This window comes from Corvus cornix, chromosome 3 (genome assembly GCF_000738735.6).
Source record: "Corvus cornix cornix isolate S_Up_H32 chromosome 3, ASM73873v5, whole genome shotgun sequence".
Classification (NCBI taxonomy): domain Eukaryota; kingdom Metazoa; phylum Chordata; class Aves; order Passeriformes; family Corvidae; genus Corvus; species Corvus cornix.
In genome coordinates, this window is record NC_047056.1 from 104892512 (window position 1) to 104911993 (window position 19482).

The 19482-nt window shown below is 38.2% G+C and overlaps 1 long non-coding RNA gene across 1 annotated transcript in view; it reads left to right on the plus strand.

Moving 5' to 3' along the window:
* LOC109143727 overlaps nucleotides 1-621 on the plus strand; it is a 49534-nt gene extending 48913 nt beyond the window's left edge. Inside the window, exon 3 of the long non-coding RNA XR_002044061.2 lies at nucleotides 214-621. This is a non-coding gene — a long non-coding RNA (uncharacterized LOC109143727). The remainder of the gene's footprint in view (nucleotides 1-213) is intronic.
* The last annotated feature ends 18861 nt before the right edge of the window (nucleotides 622-19482 follow it).

Here is a 19482-nt window from a genome sequence, read left to right on the forward strand (position 1 = left end):
TGCCTGTTATTGCTTATAAGAACAAATAATTTTACAGGTGGACCTCAGCATTCCTTCCCTTTGCTAAGTATACTCCTCCTGGCAAAGTACCTGAAATATCTGTTTATTATTTATGGAATTATACATGAACTTTCTTATTTAAATAGACCATGTAAACAGTAACTCTGAGATTAGAAATAAAACAGAAAATTTTATTTCTCTCTTTGTTTACAGGCACATGACTATGATCCTTTCATTAAAGCTACACCTGTTTACACCAAGGACTGACATCTTCAGCTCCTCAGTAATCTTGCGCTGGGGTAACTCAGAAATAAAGTAATCAAAGCCAGCAAAATTTCACTCATGTAAAATTAGCATAGAGGAGATTACCATCAGTTGTGTCCTTTTTTACTGAACTCATCAAAGAGTTGATCCAGACAGCCAAAAGAGAAGGAAAAGACTATTTAGCCAGACTGTTGGTTCATGTCATACAATATCATTTCAGTCTAGAATTTTCATCTCTACTATCAAGGAAGTTAAACAGAAACATTACATGATTTTTATTTACCTAAGTTTAGCCATCATGTTCCATTATAAAGGTAAAGTAATTATAAGTTGGAGGTTAGTTTAAAAATGCCTGGCCTAAACTATTTGAGTAAAGGTTCTTTGTTTATCGTTAAACTTTCTGTTGTTAACAAAGTTGAGTATAAACAATCTGTATGGGATAAACTTTACAGAGTAAATATAGGGGATACATCTGAATAAGGTATGATATGTACTTAAGCCATTGTAACACAGCAGCTTTTATACACATGAAACAACAAACCACTTTTTAATGTTGCAACTTAGAAATTAAATTTAAAAATTAACAGAAAATCAAACTGAGTCTAAAATTCTGCCCACATTTGTTCCAAGTTTGAGGCTTATTTTAATCTAAAGTTCTGGGTTTAATCTGTTGAAACAATATAATGAGAGCTGTACAGATTTAAGCTACATCAAAATTGCATCTGTCTTTTAGTTTAGGAATATCTCCATCAGAGAGAATTAACAAACAGGAATCTTTAGCTAGTACCAGTGCTACCAGCCCATACAAAATGAAGCAATAAACACCCATTAGAGTGGGTGGAAGATTATTACCTAGCCAAATTGGATAAAATAAGGATACTTCTGAACTTTTATTTTGTTTTTAAATTCAAACCATAATCTTTCCTGAAGTTCCATAATTAGGAGAAAATAAGCTGAATTCCTGGGATATTGCACAAACAGCTGCTAATACATTTCTTTCTAGCCAATCTGATCTCTCATAAGAATGCTCCCATGAGATGCCCACCCTCCCCAGAAGACAGCAAAGGCTTTGAAATGACCCACATGAGCCTTTGGAGTGCTTTTGAGGTTCAGCTACTTCTCCCACATATGTAGATCGCTTCCATTTACTTCACTAGCCATGTGTAGGGTCCTACTGAAGTGACTAATAGTGTCACTTCAGCAAGACTTCACTTGTCACTACCTGACGAGCCAGTGACAAGTAGTGACCACATTATGAGGGTAGATGGAACAAATTCAAGTCCCCTAAGGGAATTTTGTAATACTTACTCTTCTGTCCTGAACAAATTCAAACTTGGGTCAAAACAGTGTGCCTTATTCCCCAAGCAGTTACATTCCCATGCAGCAGACTTTTACATTCCTTCCAGAAACTGCCATGCAGCATTTCAGCACTTGCTGAAACTGATGCAGCAGTCATGAGGGTTTTACTGACCTGATTACTAACTAACATAATGGCAATATGTATTCACCATAGATTTTTAATATTGTCATTTCTGTATGTCAAATTTTGATATGGATAGGACTCATTTTTCCAGAGAAAGATCTAAATGTCCAAGGAGAATATAAAAGTCTCCTTTGCAGTGAAAATCAGAGCTATGTAGTTTCCAGGTATGGAGTAAAATCAGCCCTAACATGAAGGGGCACCTCTGAGAATGTTGCTCTTCCTGCCAGAAAGTGAACTGTGATCCTCCTGTGCAAAGCAGCAGAAAATCCAGTGTTTTCATAATTGATATGCAACCTAAACTTCTCCTTTTTATATTGTATGAGCTGCAAAATGGCTAAAATGTTACTGAAAATGTCTTCATTCTACACATTAAGGAAAAACTTATAATAAATTATGTTTGTGTGCTTTTATTAACCCTTGAACTGCTGCTGAGCAATGCATGTGTTTGAACAAGAGTTGAAAAGCTATTCAAATATTTGCTTAAATACAGCCTACTACAGCCTCAGAATCGAGCTCCAAAGCCTCTGGGATTTGGAGCCTCACAAAAAAGCTAACTGAAGGAAGTCTGGGAGAGGTCAGCATGCTCAAGCACACTCCTACAAAATCTTCCACCTCCCTTATCAGCTTTAATAAACTTGACTCCTACTTTCTGCTCTTGAAATTCAAAGGACACACGCAAAGAATTCCCAGCTATGTAGGCTGTGTTCACAGCAATCTCATCCTTGCCCTGTGAATGTAGAGTCAGTTAAATGTCTAAACTTTGGGCTTATTTGCTATTGGTTTATTCCAGTTTTACACTTTCACAGTTGACTGCTTTCTGTAACATTAGGCTACACAAGAAGCAAGCCACCTGCAGATTTTATTAAAAATGACATGGGCTGCAAAACTACAATATTCACTGATTTCCTTTACTCAAATGAAATACTTTTCCTCCTTTGAGATATATATTTTCTTTTTTTTGCATTTCATATACTTTAGCCAAGATTTATCTCATGCCAAACAGTAAAACAGTTCTCACAGAATTGCCTGTAACCCAGTTCACCCAATTCTGCCTATGCCCCCAAGTCTTTAATTACTAGCAATCAAATATCAGAGTCACACCTGCTCTCTCTTTCTGGCTCAAGAAATGTTTCAATCTTCTGGCCTGATAGAAATCTCCAGCAAGAAGGTCAGAGCCCTGTGAACAGGGCTACAAGCTCCTGTGGGAGATGCCATTCCAGAATTTTACAGGGTAAAGGGGAACATAACCTTCCCTCTGCCAGGGAGACATGGTCACAGTTGTACACACAGTGGGGGCCTTTTCCTGGTGTTTTGAAAGATGCCATAGCAACATTCTGTCAAGATTCTTCTCTTGTTGGAGCATGTTGGTACTCCCAGGGAGTCCTCCAGCATTGTAACTCCCTGAGGATTTGAGAGACATCTTTCTTTTAGAGCTTACTTGAGTCCAAGCACAAACTAGGTGACAAGCTATTACTTTTTCTCTTACATCTCGAGTTCTTTTTACTCAGAGTTTGAATTGAGACACAGGAGATCGAGTATTCTTGTTTGGACTTATTGTTTATTATATCTTATCAGTAACACAGCTGCACAGCGTGTGCCTCTTTGTTGGAAGGGTGGGAAATGGCCGTGAGTTTTACTTCTCCAAGCTTTTTAAAGTCTAAACTAACCAATTATAAAATATGTTTTTACTTACAATCCAATTACTAACTTTTCAAGTTCTCCAGTGTGGAACTTTTAATCCAATGACAGAACATTCAGGTTTGTGAAGAAGAAGGAGAAAGAAGACAAAAATCCACACCCAAAATCCTCCATGTTGTAACCTATTATAACCTATATGTTCTAAACCTAATTTTCTACATTTCTACATATTTTACCCAGTGACATAACTTTTAATTACACAGCAACAACCTCAGTGTTATCACACAATTTAGGAAACTTTTCCCAGGGTTTTGGATTGAATACAGTGTGTTTCTGAGGATCACTGCCTCTCAGCACTGAAAGGCTGAAACTCTCAGAATCCAGGGTTCCAACAGCAAGTCACTCATTAACATCAAAACTGGGCTGTTTCTCTATGTGAAAACTGCCCAAACACAAGCAGAGGGATTCATCTCACCCAAATATAGGCCTCTGCAATATAGAAAACCATGCCTCAGCCAGTACCCTTTGCCTGAGTTTTTTATTGTTAGTGAAGTCTTACCACATCTAGTTCAGGCATCTACTTCAGGATGAGACTGTCACCTTAGAAGCAACTGTTTCTCTTCACAGGCAAAAAAGAGACTGTTGGCAATAAGCTCAGATAGAGATCCCTGCAGTGCAGATGACTGAATGTGGGCACATGAACTCCACCTCCACACCTAAGGAATATTCATGCCAACAGCACTGCACCTGGGGGCTACATTCTGGTCACTTTTGGATCCTATTTGTGAGTGGACTTGGGGTTTTTAATCCTTTATGGAACATAAAAGTTACTTACACTAAAGTCAGCAAGTCTTAAGCACCTTTTAAAATAATAACTTTCTTTTGTTATGGTAGGAGCGGAGTCACCAGGTGGTCATGTTAAATATAATCTTACACATTCCTTTTCTTAGTCTATGAGGAATACATGCACTTTCAAGGAATGTTGTACTGTTAGTTTTTGGTGTTCAGGTTTGTGGGGGAGCTTTTGTAAATGATGAGGGAGTTCGAACTATCTTATGCTCTCTGATTAGATTTAGTTCTTGGTGAAAATTATTTCCTGAGAACCTGAAATTAGCTTTTGGGTTAAGACTTCTAAATAAGGTTTTGCCTGCATGTAGTCTATGACCACCTATGTTCAGTGACTGTTGTACACAGTATAAATAAACTATTCTAAGATATTCTGTATCACTGATTTCTCCCCTGATAGAAAGCTGGGTTACAAGCCTTCCAAGTCCATCAAAAGCAGGCAATAATGTTGTATTTTGGGGTCTATCCTTACTTTCCCAAATGTGCACAACTGCCATTAATTTTCATTGAAATAATTTGAACTCAAATGCTAAATAGATGTTACTTTGGGATGCAGTCAGTTAATATATGAGAACCTCGTGAGCCTTAGAATCAGTCTGGGTTGTGAGTGGGTTATTTGTTTGTTTATTTTATTCCTTAACTTATAAAAGGGATGACGGCCCACCCAGTGGAATTTTCCCATCAAAAATAGTATGAAACAGAATAATGGAATGCAAGATTGATTAGATGGTGTGCTTGTTGGCAATGGGTGCCTGTACTTCTTAATCTTAATGGATCATAAAAAAAATCCTTTCATACTTGCCATAATACATGTGCTAAGTTGTGGGTTCCTAGCCAATGCAAAGAAATATTCTATGATTTCCAGAGATGCAAAGTAGGAATTTCATACAGCACATAAGTGGGGCCTCTGTTTAAATGCATAAAAATAATTTCTTAATTATGACAGTGATATTCATTAAAAAGCTTTCCAATAGTACATGCAGTTCCCACACTGGTCTCTCTCCCACTGTCTGACAGACAGACAGCTTGGTTACACATGCTCAGAAAGGAGGGTGGGGGCCCAGATTCTTGGCTGTCTTGAAGTGGCCACATCCTGCCATCTGCTGAATCCTTCTGCTACTGGCAAATCCAGGGAAGAATGTTTCTGAGGTGTCTTAAAATATTCCACACCTCTGCAGAAATGTTTTATGTAAGGACAAGTATACAAATGCTTTCAGGGAGAGCAAAATCAGCTTAAAATACTAACGAATAAAATAATTTTTTGAAAATCCCCAGAGTCAAAGAAAAGATCACAGAATCACAGAATATTCTGAGTTGGAAGGGACACACAAGGATCATCAAATCCAACTCCTTGCCCTGTACAGGACAGCAACAACAATAAGACCATGTGCCTGAGAAAATCATCCAAACACTTCTTAAACTCTGTCAGGCTGGTTCTGTGACCACTCCCCTGGGGAGCCTGTTCCAGTGCCCAACCACCTTCTGGGTGAAGAACTTTTTTTTTAATATCCAACCTAAACCTGCTCTGACACAACTTCAGGCCATTCCCTCTGGTCCTGTCACTGGTCACCAGAGAGTAGAAACCAGTGCCTGCCCCTCCTCCTTCCCTCATGAGGAAGCTGTAACTGCAATCAGGTCTCCCCTCAATCTCCTCTTCTCGAGTCCAAACAGACCAAGTGACTTCAACCATTTCTTATATGGCTTCCCCTCAAGGCCCTTCACTACCTTTGTGGCCCTCCTTTGGACACTCTCTAATGGTTTAATATCTTTCTTTTATTGTGGCACCCAAAACTGCCCCCAGCACTCGAGGTGAGGCCGCCCCAGTGCAGAGCAGAGGGGGACAATCCCCTCCCTTGCCCGGCTGGCGATGCTGTGCCTGATGCCCCCAGGACAGGCTTGGCCCTCCTGGCTGCCAGGGCACTGCTGACTCATATTCAACTTGGCATCGACCAGGACCCCCAGGTCCCTTTCCACAGCACTGGTCTCCAGCCTCTCGTTCCCCAGTCCTCTAATTTGTTGAGGTCTCTGCAGGACCTCACAGCAAATCCCAATTCTGTACTATCTGCAAAATTTCTTAGTAAACCTTATAGATGTGCCAGGAAGTCTCATCCTTATGGAGGGCTAGTGTCTAAACTTTACCACATTTAGTTGATCACAGGAGTACACAACATGTAATCCTTGGGGTGTTTGTAAAACTTGTAAATCAAGAAACAATCAGAGTTCATACAGTGAAAAAAGACAGCCACCTTCTCCTTGGATCACCTTTCACTATTGCAGTCACAGCAACTGCATAATTTTTAAGATGCATATGTTTACATGTATAATTTACTGACAATTTCATAATAATTCTTCATTTTCCTGCTCCTTTTCTCTATCTCCCTTTTTTCAAAATGAACTTGGGATTTCCTCCAATAATCTCTTTGTCTAAGAATTCACACTGTAGGTTTCTCACTTCTTCATCTCACGTGATCAAGATTCTCTCCTGTTCCTTAGCTGTAATTTAATATGAAAAGTGTCATGCTCCCTAGAAATAAGCTCTTAATAGTATGGAAGCACCCTGGAAATGAATGGAAGAAGGTAACAGAACACCAGTGCTGCTTTTGCAAACCAGAAGGTCTTAGATGTCAGTCTTTGGATTGGTGTCCCACACCTGAAGAACTTCTGTGAAACAGGAATACATTCAGTCTAAATGAGCCTGATGAAATATCCATAGTCTTCACCTCTGGAGTATGGCTCTTGTGCCATTTTTTCCTGGGAAAAATTTCTTTGGAGAATGGCCCTTCATTATATCAGAAACGAGTATTTTCTAAATTCATTGTTAGGTTTAGCTACATAATATTTGATCATTTCTTTTTGATGGAGCAAAATCCCCTCTGAAATAAATGACAGCTTTACTTCAATAGGTATGTTAAGTCCAGGCCCCTAATTAATCAGCACTGACATTTACAAGAATTGCTACTCTCTGTTATGCCAAAGGGCTTGGGTTCAACTCCCAGGAGCAGAGGATTTGGACCTATTTCATCATAAGGACTTCTTATGACTACTTTTCTCTGTCATGTAGCCCATTTTTTAATGGAAAAATATTATAGAGTGATGAATATGTTTACAAACTAACAGAAAAATGTAACCCTCTGAACAGAAAATTCTCTCCATAGAATGTAAATGTCCACAAAACTATTTTCCTTTTTTTTTCTAAATGCATATGCCTCTTCTGATATTACATGCTCCTGCTGTAAAGTTTTGTTGAAACATGGCCATTTAAACTGGGGTCCATCCTGCAATGTTTTACTGCATTACAATATTTTTTTTCTTTTGATACTAAGGTGGCCTGTAAACAATAAAAACATATGCAGATTCCTTCGTGTTGTCTAAAGGGAAGCTAGAAACTACATCATGAACAATTGATCATGTGAAAATGATATCTGACCTGCTGTAAACTGCAAACTATGTGGAATATCTCTTGGAATAGTGCAAAGCCCAAAGCCCTAAACTATACCAGCAACTGTGCTAACAATTTAACCGTAAAAAGCAAACCTAGTGATTATCATCACACATGGATAATGCCAGGTAGGAGATCTGCTCTCCAGTTCTAGTTTTGCAAAGAAAACAGCCTTGAATACAAAGGAGGAAATGGTTCATGCCATTAACTTTCTTTTCTACAACTGCATGGGGAGGGTCACAGGCTGCCTCCATGACCTGGACTATCGAAGAACTGGAGATCCCCAAAGGGACAATCTCTCTGCAGATTTGGAGCTTTGAGCCTGGATTTTCTTGTCTTGACTTTCACATACCTCTGTGATTCCATCAGCTGCCAAAACTTCATTCCCATCAGGAGGATTTGTAAAAACTGCAGGCCATCCAGGCTGCCAAATTCTGGGACAAATTGTTCCCTTCAGAGAACTTTTGGAGAGGACAGAAACATAGGATCCATGACTGATAATTATATTATGAAATAATAGGAATAGTTTCTTGGTTGTTTTGTGCCAACGGGGGGAAAAGAAATTATAGTGATAAAATCTATGAAATTGGAATTGCACCTTCTTCAAAAATCATCTGTATAAGGCCAGGTATCCGCAAAAATCTGTGTGAAACATTAAAAGCCTCAGTGTTTAAGAAACATCTTTCTTTTGCACTCATATCCCAGCTCATGGTACAAAATCCAGTGATACTGCAGATGCATCTTTGTTTGCAGCTGCCGATGCGCTGCTGGCCAGACAATATATCCTGTAGGGTCTTGTAGTCTGAGCGAATTGTGCTGCAGCTGCAAAGTTCATTCCTGTTCATCTGGATGGGTTTTTAACAATGGTCTCTGCTCTCCCCACTGCCCAAACAAAACTATCTATAAATGGAAAACTCCCTTCCTCTCCCTCCAAGGCCCTGAGGTAGCAGAATGAATGCAGCACACATGGTGCTAAGTGTCTCAGAGCTAAAACATGCCTAATACATGCAAATACCAACACTAACCATTATGAACAGGCATGATTTATGTGCCTGTCAGCAAGACATCAATCATGACTACAGAGAGTCAGCAGCAATATCAACAACAGTAGCAGGAGTGGAGGGTCAGAGCCAAGATGGGATGGTCCTTCCCCGCCACCCGGGGGGAAGGAGAAAGATGGATGAAGTAGTAAGAATCCCCAAACAGTGTCTTTTAGGGAAAGGGATGCTAAATTTTAAACCACCTCTTGAGCCCAGTCAATGTCCAACTTTATTTCTTTGTTAGATCTATAAAAAAGAGAGAACCAGCAGGGACATTTGGAAATGCCATTGAAGAAGGGATCTGGACATATCAAAAGGAAGTCAGGGGTTTAAAACCATGACATCAAAGGTATTTCAAGGTATCTTTTCAGGAGATATTTTTACCAATGGGATCTGATTTACTGTCCTTTGCAGATGGCAAGTGTATTTAACTGAAAAACTTTTCTTTACCAGAAATTGGAGCCAAGAAAGAAACTGCATCAGAGTTTTCTTTGTACAGATGGATTGTATAGCTCAGAGAACATACATCTATGCCCATTCTGTGATAACTAACTTTGGCTTCTGAGTAATCTAGAAAATACAAGTTCATGCTAAGAATAGGGTTGGGAACTTGTTGCATTCTGGATTCTTTTTTGCTTTTTGTAGCTGGCAGGAGAAGGCTGATCAAGAGGAGATGTTGGCTGAGATGTCAGTAAAAACAATGATGTTTTATTTAGATATCTTAGGCTCTATTTGCAGTTGGCTGGAGCCACTGGATAAAGATACTTAGATTTTACTAATAAACTGATAGGGAAGGAAATTGACATCCCTGAAAAAAAATCTGTCAAGGACAAATAGAAACAATTCTGTCTGCATGTGTTAAAAATAACTGATTTGGCATATTTGTTTCCATCTGGGACATATAGCTGACATGTTAAGAAATGTCTCACAATTGCCTAAAAATGGATTGCTTATCAAATTTACAGGCACAGACAAATGCAGGTAGCATCTCATCCTCAAACTGAGTGGACTATAGATCAAATATGAATAAACCTTTTGAAAGCAAAGGCAAAAGAGTGAGGCCAAAAATTCATCCATTTTTTTTTCCTGTCTTGCATGGCACAAGCGGTTTTGTTAAAATACAGCCTTTTTTGCATGTACTCAGACCAGCAGCTCAGAGATATGAAGCTGATGAAATTTCTCAGCAAAGAAGCACTAGAAACATCATAAATATATTGTGAACTGTTCAAAGAAATAAAAAAAGTATAGGTATGGAGAAAGGCAAAGGAAGGAGAAATTACAAATGAGAAATTACAAAGGAAGGAGTATGGAGAAATTACAAAGGAGTATGGAGTATTACAAAGTATGGAGAAATTACAAAGGAAGGAAAGAGAATCCAATTGAGGTTATATTTTCTGAGAGCAGAAATATCCAAATTGTGCTTTAAACATTTGACATCTTAAGAAATGTGAGCAAGTGTAAATAGCAGTACAAAGCAGGGGGAATTTCTGGTCAAGTCACACAGTACAAAAGACCTAATAACATATGCTGTTGTGTGATGACAAATATTTTAAGAATTTTTTTGCTTGTTTTCTTAATAAATATTGTAAACTGTTACAGACCTTCTGTGTTCTGCTCTAACCCTGTCAACTGTAGAGCATTTCATGATACTGGTTGACAGAAATCAACAAAGTTCAATTGCATAGTTTAAGTATCCACTTCATATATACTTTTCTGCAGTCCTTTAAGAGTCAAATTCATCCATGTAAATGCAAAACAAAGTTGGCAATCTCTGTTTCTCTATTCCAGTGCTGAACTTCTCTTGACTGATGAAGCGCATGTGGCTGATTACTCTACATTACCTTTTGATAACTTCTGTTTGTGTTAGTCTCTCTCTCATAGCCACACAGTTCTGATAGAAAGACTACTATTGATGGAGAATTTATGATATTTATATGCTTTTTTTTTTCAAATTATTAACTGCATTAATTATTAAGTGCACCTCATTTACAGCTTGATTTGGCTGTAGGACTTTTGATGCACAATTCTCTACAAACAGAATTAGGAGTGAAATCATTGCTTAAATAATGCCATGAGACACAGCATGTTATCAACCCCAGATATGGAGGTTAGCTTTTATACTCTGTAAAGTTCTCAGCATATTGTTTTGCCTAACAGGAAGTTAAGTCAAGCTGTAATATGATTGCTTATTTATTTATTTATTTATTTATTTATTTATTTAGTCCAATTTTAATTAATATTTATTCTTAATGTCTTTTTTCCCAAATTTTGTACAAATTGTCCCTGTAATAAAATGGTTTCTTATCACAAACCAGTTATAACTGAAATGCAATTTCTTCTACTTTAAATATTACTGTTGGTTTTTTTAGACTTTCTGGAAATATTAGTGTTATTAATCAGCTCAACAAAATTCAGAGAGCTGTATTAAAATAAAATGCCCCTTTTCTGCAATAAATGCCCTCAGAAATTTTGCCCAGTGAATTCATTTTCACCCTAAATAAAGTTACTTATTGGATCAGGAATAAACAATGTATAAAGGAATTACATTCAGCTCCTTGGACAACAGGAAAATTGAAATTTTGGCAGGGATGGAGTTTTTTATATGTGCAAAGCAGTATTTTCTGTTAGGTTTGATACTTGAAAGACAAAGAAAGAACAAACAATGTACAAGATTTAAACATTCAGTGAGTACACACAGTTTTCCTTGATTTCATATCTGTCACATGTCAAAGAAACGCCCAAGGATGCAAGTCACAGTTCTCCTAGGCTGTGAGTTCCCAAGGTTTTTATAGCTGAATCTCAGTTATAAATCTATCCATTGCTTCATTTCTCCTCTTCCTGTCTCCTTTTTGCTCTTTCATAAAACTGTCTTCCTCTGGACTCTATTTGCATGTCACTGGAAAGACCTGTCTCCTAGGTTAGAAGCTAATTTCTAGGTTACAGTTATCCTAAGCAAGTCAATTACATCTTAAGAGTGACAAAAACTTGCCATTTTTTATTTAGTATTTCCAGTATTATGCTGTAGTATTTCTAAACAGAGTAGCTAAATTAGTGCAATCAGTTGAGTAGAAATCCTATGGGAAACCTATTAGTATTAATGTGTCTTTCTCTTTGGTGATGAAAGATCTTCTGATGACCTAACCTGTCAGAAGATACAGAGATATCTGTATCAGAATCTGTCATGTGAAACAGAAATACATGTAACTTCTAGAAGAAAAGAAAGAATTAGGTACTTTTGAATACAATGGATAACCCTCCTGTAACTTGCTTTGTGTAAAGGAAACTGCTGAAGGCACCTGGGAAGTGCAAAGGCTCTTAAGAAGGCTTTGCCTTTGTCTTCGTTACAGTAAAATGCATTTTTCAAAACATTTAATGCTAAACTACTCTGACAATTTCCCTCACATATATTTTGAGACTAATATGCTGAAAGCCTTTAACAAGAATATTTTCTCTTTACTCAGCATGTATGAACACTTGTCTACACTTAAAGAGTTTTTTGGTATAGCTCAACTGGTCTAAATGTATCGGAAAGCCTTTTGGCAGTAAAGGTATTTTTTAACATCTTAACTCACTTTTTTCTTGTTAGATTAAGCTCAAAAAGGAAAAGAAAGTGTTTTTCTGTAGAGCTGCAGCTGGAAAGAAAACAAACAAACAAATACATCCCTATGAGTATACCTGTATCTGACTGTTGTCACTTTTAAGTATAGACAATACTGCTCATAAAAGCAATAGAAGCAAAAGGATGACTAATAAAGGAAGATTTCTGTTCTCAGCTACATCAGTCTAGAATCTGATCACTTAGTACTGATATCTGTAGCCAAGATGTTTTCAGAGCTGCTGTAGCTCTAGCAGGATGTAACTTTATGAGGGAACTACATTAACAAGACATTTCATTGGACAGTGTTATGGAGGAGCTAAAATAGTGTTGGAAAATCCTCTTTATCATTATTATTTCTTAAAATGTTTTTGGCCATTGTAGACTCAGTGTGACTGCAAAGGATTTGGACATCGACCTCACTTGCAACATTTTAAGAAAAAAAATCATAGGTAGAAGGGGCTTGGGTGTCTCGGGGGGGGAGAGGGGGAGAAGGTAGCCTTAAAGTTATCTTCTTATTCCAGATCTATGTATGAATTTCAGAATATGTTCATAATCCTGCTCTGTTTACTCATCTTGTGTAGTCAGGTAAGTTAGAAGTATCTGTGAGACACTCAGATATACCACAAATGGTAAATATATATCAAAATATCTTCAGAATAGAAATCTCACGAGCAGTTGCAATAGACCAGCTAGAAATATTTCCAGAAAAACAAAGTCTAATCTGTAGCAGAACCAGCTGTATGTGTGGACAGATCTTGGAAGTTTCAGGTAACATCTGTACCAGAAAACTAAACAGTGCCAAGAGCGCTGGGCTGGCCAAGTGGCACAGTTTGGCCACATCTGTGAAATTAAGGTCTTTTAACTTAAATTGTAACTCCGCCCAGACTGCCTCCTGGCAGTGATCCCCCAGCAATCTTGACTCCTGCACATTATCTAGGAATGCTTGGGAAGGGGTTAGCTGGAGTGGGTCAAAGCCATTCCAGGGTCTATGCTAACTATTTCACAGTGCACAGTTTCAGTGTCTGGGAATGTTTCCAGGTAGTCTTTAACTTGCCATTATAGAAGCAGTTTCAGATCTCCAGAAGTTGAGATCCTCAGCCAGATGTTATCTGGCTACACGTCCTGCCATATTTCCTTTTCTAGTATGGTTTGTTCTGTACTATAGGGAGGGGAGGGGAAGTAACGGGAAAGGAGAAGGGAGGGGAAAAAGGTTTTTCTTAAAATTTATTCACTTTGACATCATTACTCTGTGGACATCACAGTTGAAGGAATTCTGCCATTTTCCACCTGTTCATATTAGTACTTGCACAGGGAAGGTAAGAGAATAAGAGGACAAAAGACTGCCTTTCTTCAAGCTCGTAAGTATTCTTAAGGCTTTAGGATCCTATAAATGAAAACCAGATAGTTTCACCTATATTTTTGTTAACAATCTAACCATATTTTATATGATTGGTTAGAATTAATAACAGAATATTTTATGTCAAATATACATGTTTGGGTATAGCTGGAACAAGTGTTCATTTCTTGCTTTAGATGGTGGCAGCAATTTCATCTTCCTTATTGTTCTCAGGAGATCTAGAAAGTACAGTCCTTACACCAAGAAGGCTTAATGTTCTGCTGGGGGTGGTGATGTGTTTCACTTAGAAATGTTAGGAATACCTTTTTCCTTCAGTTTTTTATCTTCCACTGACTCTGCCTTCATAGGAGAATCAAAGCAGAACACAATCCTAATGTTAGCTATTTTAAGATTAACATTGAATAACATTATTTTATTCTGAATGACTCTTAATGGACTTCTGAGACAAGAAAGAAGGAGTGCAAAGTGACCTATCCAAGACAATCTCTAGCCATGAACCTCAGTGATATGGGGAAAAAATACTTCTGAGGACTCCAGGTTTTAAAGTGGAGTGGCTGTGTCCAAACCAGTTAGTGGGAATAGTCCCTGATATTTTCAAACTTCAAGAGTGTGCCCTGCAATCATTTAGGGAAATATGAAAATATCCAGACCAAATACATCAGGCACCACACTAGCAATCAAATATGAGTAAATTTGTGTCCTGAAAACACTATCTGTCATTGTTTAATTTGGTAGCGAGACATAGCCATTGAGAGTGTTGTGGTTTAGAATTTTTGTAACAGAAGAATTAAAATGAAGCAAAGGAGATGAATTCAAAGAAGATGTAAATAAGATGTGAGTACTGGTAACACAAAGAGTATCATGATAAAGCATACCAGCCTTCAAGCCAGTAAATCATTACAATACACTCATTTAATCTGATGATTAACATTACATCTTGGATTCCTAGCTGGAAACAACTTATACACAATGCTTAAAAAGACTTCAAACTCTAGATATCTGTTGTCCTCATCTTCCTTTTCTCCTCAGTACAAATATTGAGTTTCTTGTGAAACAACAATTGAACTACTGTAATCTAAATTTTTACAGCAAATTAAAATTAAAGCTAGTTTATCTTGTAATGCTAGACTCTAAAGTGCAGAATTTACTTCATAAATGATTCTTTTTCTCATACAACAGGGCAGTTCAATCTATTCTCTCTATGAGATTTTCTACTATCCCACTTGTGAGTGAAAAGCCTTAACAGGTGGCACATGGTAGTCATACCAAGTACTCACCAGTTGGTAGGTGGTGACTGACTTGGAATATGCTCCACTACGCACTCTAGTGTAAATCATGTGACCCAAAACTGTGTTTTTGAGAACATAGAATCCAAAAATACCATAGTCGTTCTATAACTTTCATTTATGTTTCCAAAACTTCAACAGGAAGTTGTATCTTTGAGACTTGTAAATGGTGAGATAAAGCAATTGAGTCAGAAAAATGGTTTGCAGCCAGTCAGAGGGATGGACAGGAGAGGTTGAAAAGTCAGACACAGAGAGGAGTAATCCAGGACTAAAATTTCCAAGAGATATTTTCAACATTAATATTAGAAAATCAGAGAGGCAAACTAGATCTTTGTGACCAATCTGAAGTGTCATTCAGTATTTCCTGGATAGTAACACGACTTGACTTGTTCCTATTCATGTTTCTGAAATAAATCTTCTACTGCTGCTCTATGAAAATAGCTAAAAGCAGACAAAATCTTGACATCCCTGATCAGCCTCTCCACAGACAATGCTTGTTTTGGACTGGAAAGTCCACTGCTTAGTGAAGCTAAAAGCCACAGGCTTTAGTGATGGGAGACCTCCTTCTGCATGGAGCCATCTGCCCGAGCCACACTGAGCCTTAGGACTGTTTACCATAGATGGATCTACAGTGCACTACACAGTAAGATGTTGGCGCAGTGTTCACAGTCTGCTATGAACACTAGGAAGCCATAGCAATATTGGTCAGTCCTTCATAACTCCATTTCCCAAATGTTCATAATTAAACAGCTTTTATTTAAGTAATCAGCATGAAATCCTTAGCTTTGTTTTTGCAACCGGTATTGTGTTTATGGAGCCAAATATTGAAAACTTTGATACTGAATACCTTGTATGTGTTAATTTTGGCAACCTTTAAAGATTTTGTAGATGCCTTGCTATGTTACCACCACCCACTCTTCACCCCTGGCCATCAGTCCCTCCAAACCACAGAGACATGTTTCTCTTTTAATACTTTCTTGCAGTATTTCTCATGAAAATCACAGGGAATTGTGTGTGATTTCAGCAGAGTGAAACTTGATCTCAAAGTGTCTGTAGGACCAGAAGTTTTTAAAGAAAACATTTCTTAAATCTTGTGTTCACTGCTGCTTCAGCAGGCCAATTAGACTTGATGGGAATTCTAGAAAGCTGTCGCCAGGCATTGCAGCAGGAATAGCAAACAAGGCCCAAAGCAAATAAACGAATGGGTAAAGTGTGGCCATCCTCAGAACCTCCTTGCTGATGACCTTCTCATCTTTGCAAAGGGATGGTGAAGGTACTGGATGAAGGGACTCCAGGTTAATTAGGTTTGACATTAGTTAACAGCAGCAATTACTAGAGAGTAATTAATCAGGGAAAGTCTCCAAACAGAAGGAGAATAAATAAACGGGTGGTAACATTCTGATCCATTTACCCCCTTAGATAAGGATGTGCCCCAGGTGTCAGGCTGAGGTGGGATTAATCAGTCTTGCTCTGTTTCTCCCTGGAACTTGGGTGACTTCACACATCCATCTTTCTTCACATGGAGACAAACAAGCATTCACTAAGCCATTAATAGCACCATTCCTATAAAAAGTCAGGATAGGAAAACATTAATATTCCTCTGTCCTTCCCACACCTTTTCTTTAACCCCTCCCTTTTGTAAAGAACTCTTCAACAAAGTTCTGCTAATGCAAATGAAATCACTTTCTATTTTCATTAACTAAAATAATTTCAATGCTCTAGTAGTAGTGGTTTCTACATCCACAGCCAGTAGTTTTTCATTGCAGTCAATAGCAAAGAGTTTCAGCTGCCTTATCTGTAAAGAGAAAGTTCCCTGGTTTTCATTCTCATTCAGGTCAATGGGCGTAGGTCACATGGAATATCCTAAAAAACTGCAGCGAGCACCACCAGCTTATTTAGGAAACAGCCGTGGCCTTACCACAAGCATGGGCATTTGCACTGTCCCAGAGGCAGTTCACTAAACTGACTGGGTCGTAGTGCAGCTCCTGCTCCTCTGCACTGTTCCACAGGAGCCCTGTACCTGGCAGAGGTTATTTCCATTCCCATGTGCCAGTCCAGTTCTGCTGGCTGGGGCAGCATGGGAATCAGGTGCAAAGCTCAGCACAGTCCCACTTACACAGACCAGGATTAACACCACAGAAGGTGCTCTCCCTGGCACAATCAGTTGAAAGATACGAATGCGCCTTGCAAGAGATAATTTCCAAGCCCTTTTTGTCTTAGTTATGAACCGTATTCCAGCCCCTTTGAGTTTATAAGCACAATTCTTCCCCAAACATACTTTTAAATGTAGAAGGACTGCAGAGAGATCAACAATGCTCATACAATATTAAGGGTATAATATTCAGAGTCATATTGCATTTGGTTACTTTATTCAGTAAGACAGCCCTTCTACAGGTAGAGTATTGTTATTTTAATTTCTCCATTAAGATGTCTTCATCTTCACCATAGATAAAAATCCCTGAAATATTGATACAGAAACAAAATGCTGATATAGTAGTCAAGTATTATGGGCTATACAAATTTGATGTAATTCTGTACAGTGCATATTTTTTTAAACATAGCTAGGTTTAAATAACCTAACCTAATAAACCCTCCTAAATAACTACATAAAATCATAATTAAATAAATACTATTTGATAGTTTAGCTTTTACATAGCTGACAACCTGTTTGTGCGGAAGGAGCAAGCAAAATTTTAATTCTAAAAGTATGGTTGTTTTCAAATAGTTTACTGAAAAAAGGTAAGTTTATAAAACTCTGCAGAAGTCACTAAAGCCACTATGGAAAAGAAGAAAGGGAAGAAAGGAAGAAAGAACTTATCTAAAAATAAACATAACAGACCAAGTTATGAAAATGCAGGGTAATACATCTAAATCACTGCATTGTTACTAGCAATTCATTTTTGAACCTACTTTCTACCATCAAATTAAAAAAAAATAAGCAAATAAAATAAGCAACCTAGATTTTTGGAAGATGAGAACACATCGCACAGAAAGTCTGTGGGTGAAAATCTAGCTCCTCTGAAGCCAAAGGCAAAATTCCTATTGACTGCAGCAGTGCTGGAGTTTTCTCTGTATATGTAAACTCCCAATGACCCAGAGTACAGGAGCTAGCCTTTATTCCCTTTTGCCTTTCAGATTCTTTTCTTTCATAATGTTTGTCATTATCAGAACTTAGATTGTATGTTGAATGGTAACTCAGACAATGTTTATCAAAACAGTGTGCAACACATGAAGATTCAACAGTTGACCAGCATTCACTGAGTTTAAACAATCTCCTGCTAAGAACTGCAACTGGGCATCTTCAAGGTTTGCTCATGTTTTGAAGAAGTACAGAATTTGATCTGTATGCTGACACATCTTTCTAACCTGGCAGAAGTAAAAAAAGGGAGTGCTAATCTGAAGATGGGGAAAGGTATTTGAAGCATTTAATTCAGCCTAGGATACTACTTAAATTATGCTGGCACTGCTGTTCAGTACATCAGTGGAAGGAAATGGACAACTCAAGGGGTTTGAGTTAGGTAGAGGTAGATTCTTCAAGTTACACAAGGTGAATACACCTTCCCTGGACTTTCTCTGTGACCATAGATCTGACACTTAACCTTTTTGTGCCTCAATTACTCATTTGTAGATGATAACAATATTCTCTGCCTCAAGGGGAAGTTGGGTTATTGTAACTGCAACAAAATGTGTGAGGTTTTCAGAAAAGAGGAAGGAAGGAAGGAAGGAAGGAAGGAAGGAAGGAAGGAAGGAAGGAAGGAAGGAAGGAAGGAAGGAAGGAAGGAAGGAAGGAAGGAAGGAAGGAAGGAAGGAAGGAATTTGGAAGGAAGGAATTCGGAAGGAATTCGGAAGGAATTTGGGAGGGAGGGAGGGAGGGAGGGAGGCAGGAAGGAAGGAAGGAAGGAAGGAAGGAAGGAAGGAAGGAAGGAAGGAAGGAAGGAAGGAAGGAAGGATAGTTTATTGTAGATGCAAAAGAGTTCCACTCGTATTGGTGGAGATGTGCAAGAGTGTGATGCAGAGACAGCCCCACTAGTTTGCAAAGCACTGCATTTATGCAGAGCTGCATCAAGAGAAAAAGGTCTCAAGCAGCTTCAAAGAGGCATGGTCACAGCAAGGCATGAACACAACTGTCCTCTTTATGGATTCCTGTCAGTGTGTCTGCAGGGTGCTGATACACACAGAGACTTTACTGACTTCCATTTCCATGAGTACAGGCATATTTGCTTCACTCCACTGCAAATGTTGACATGTCCTTAGGTTTAAAGAATGAGTGATCAGAGATTCTAAGTGTAAAGCACTGTGAAACAGAGGGCTTGAGAATTTTTGGGGGTACTTTTAAATGATGAAAGAAGGGGTTTTTTTTTCAACTTTAAGCACATTGTAACAAACAAAAAATCAACTTTCCTTTTCCTACAACAGTGTGAGTTGACACAAGGTTTGTTGTTATTTAAACTTCTTTAATCCTGATTACTGGTGCTTGTGGAGAAGGGAGGCATAGTTGGAGAGAAGCCACACTTTTTCAAATTTGATTAAA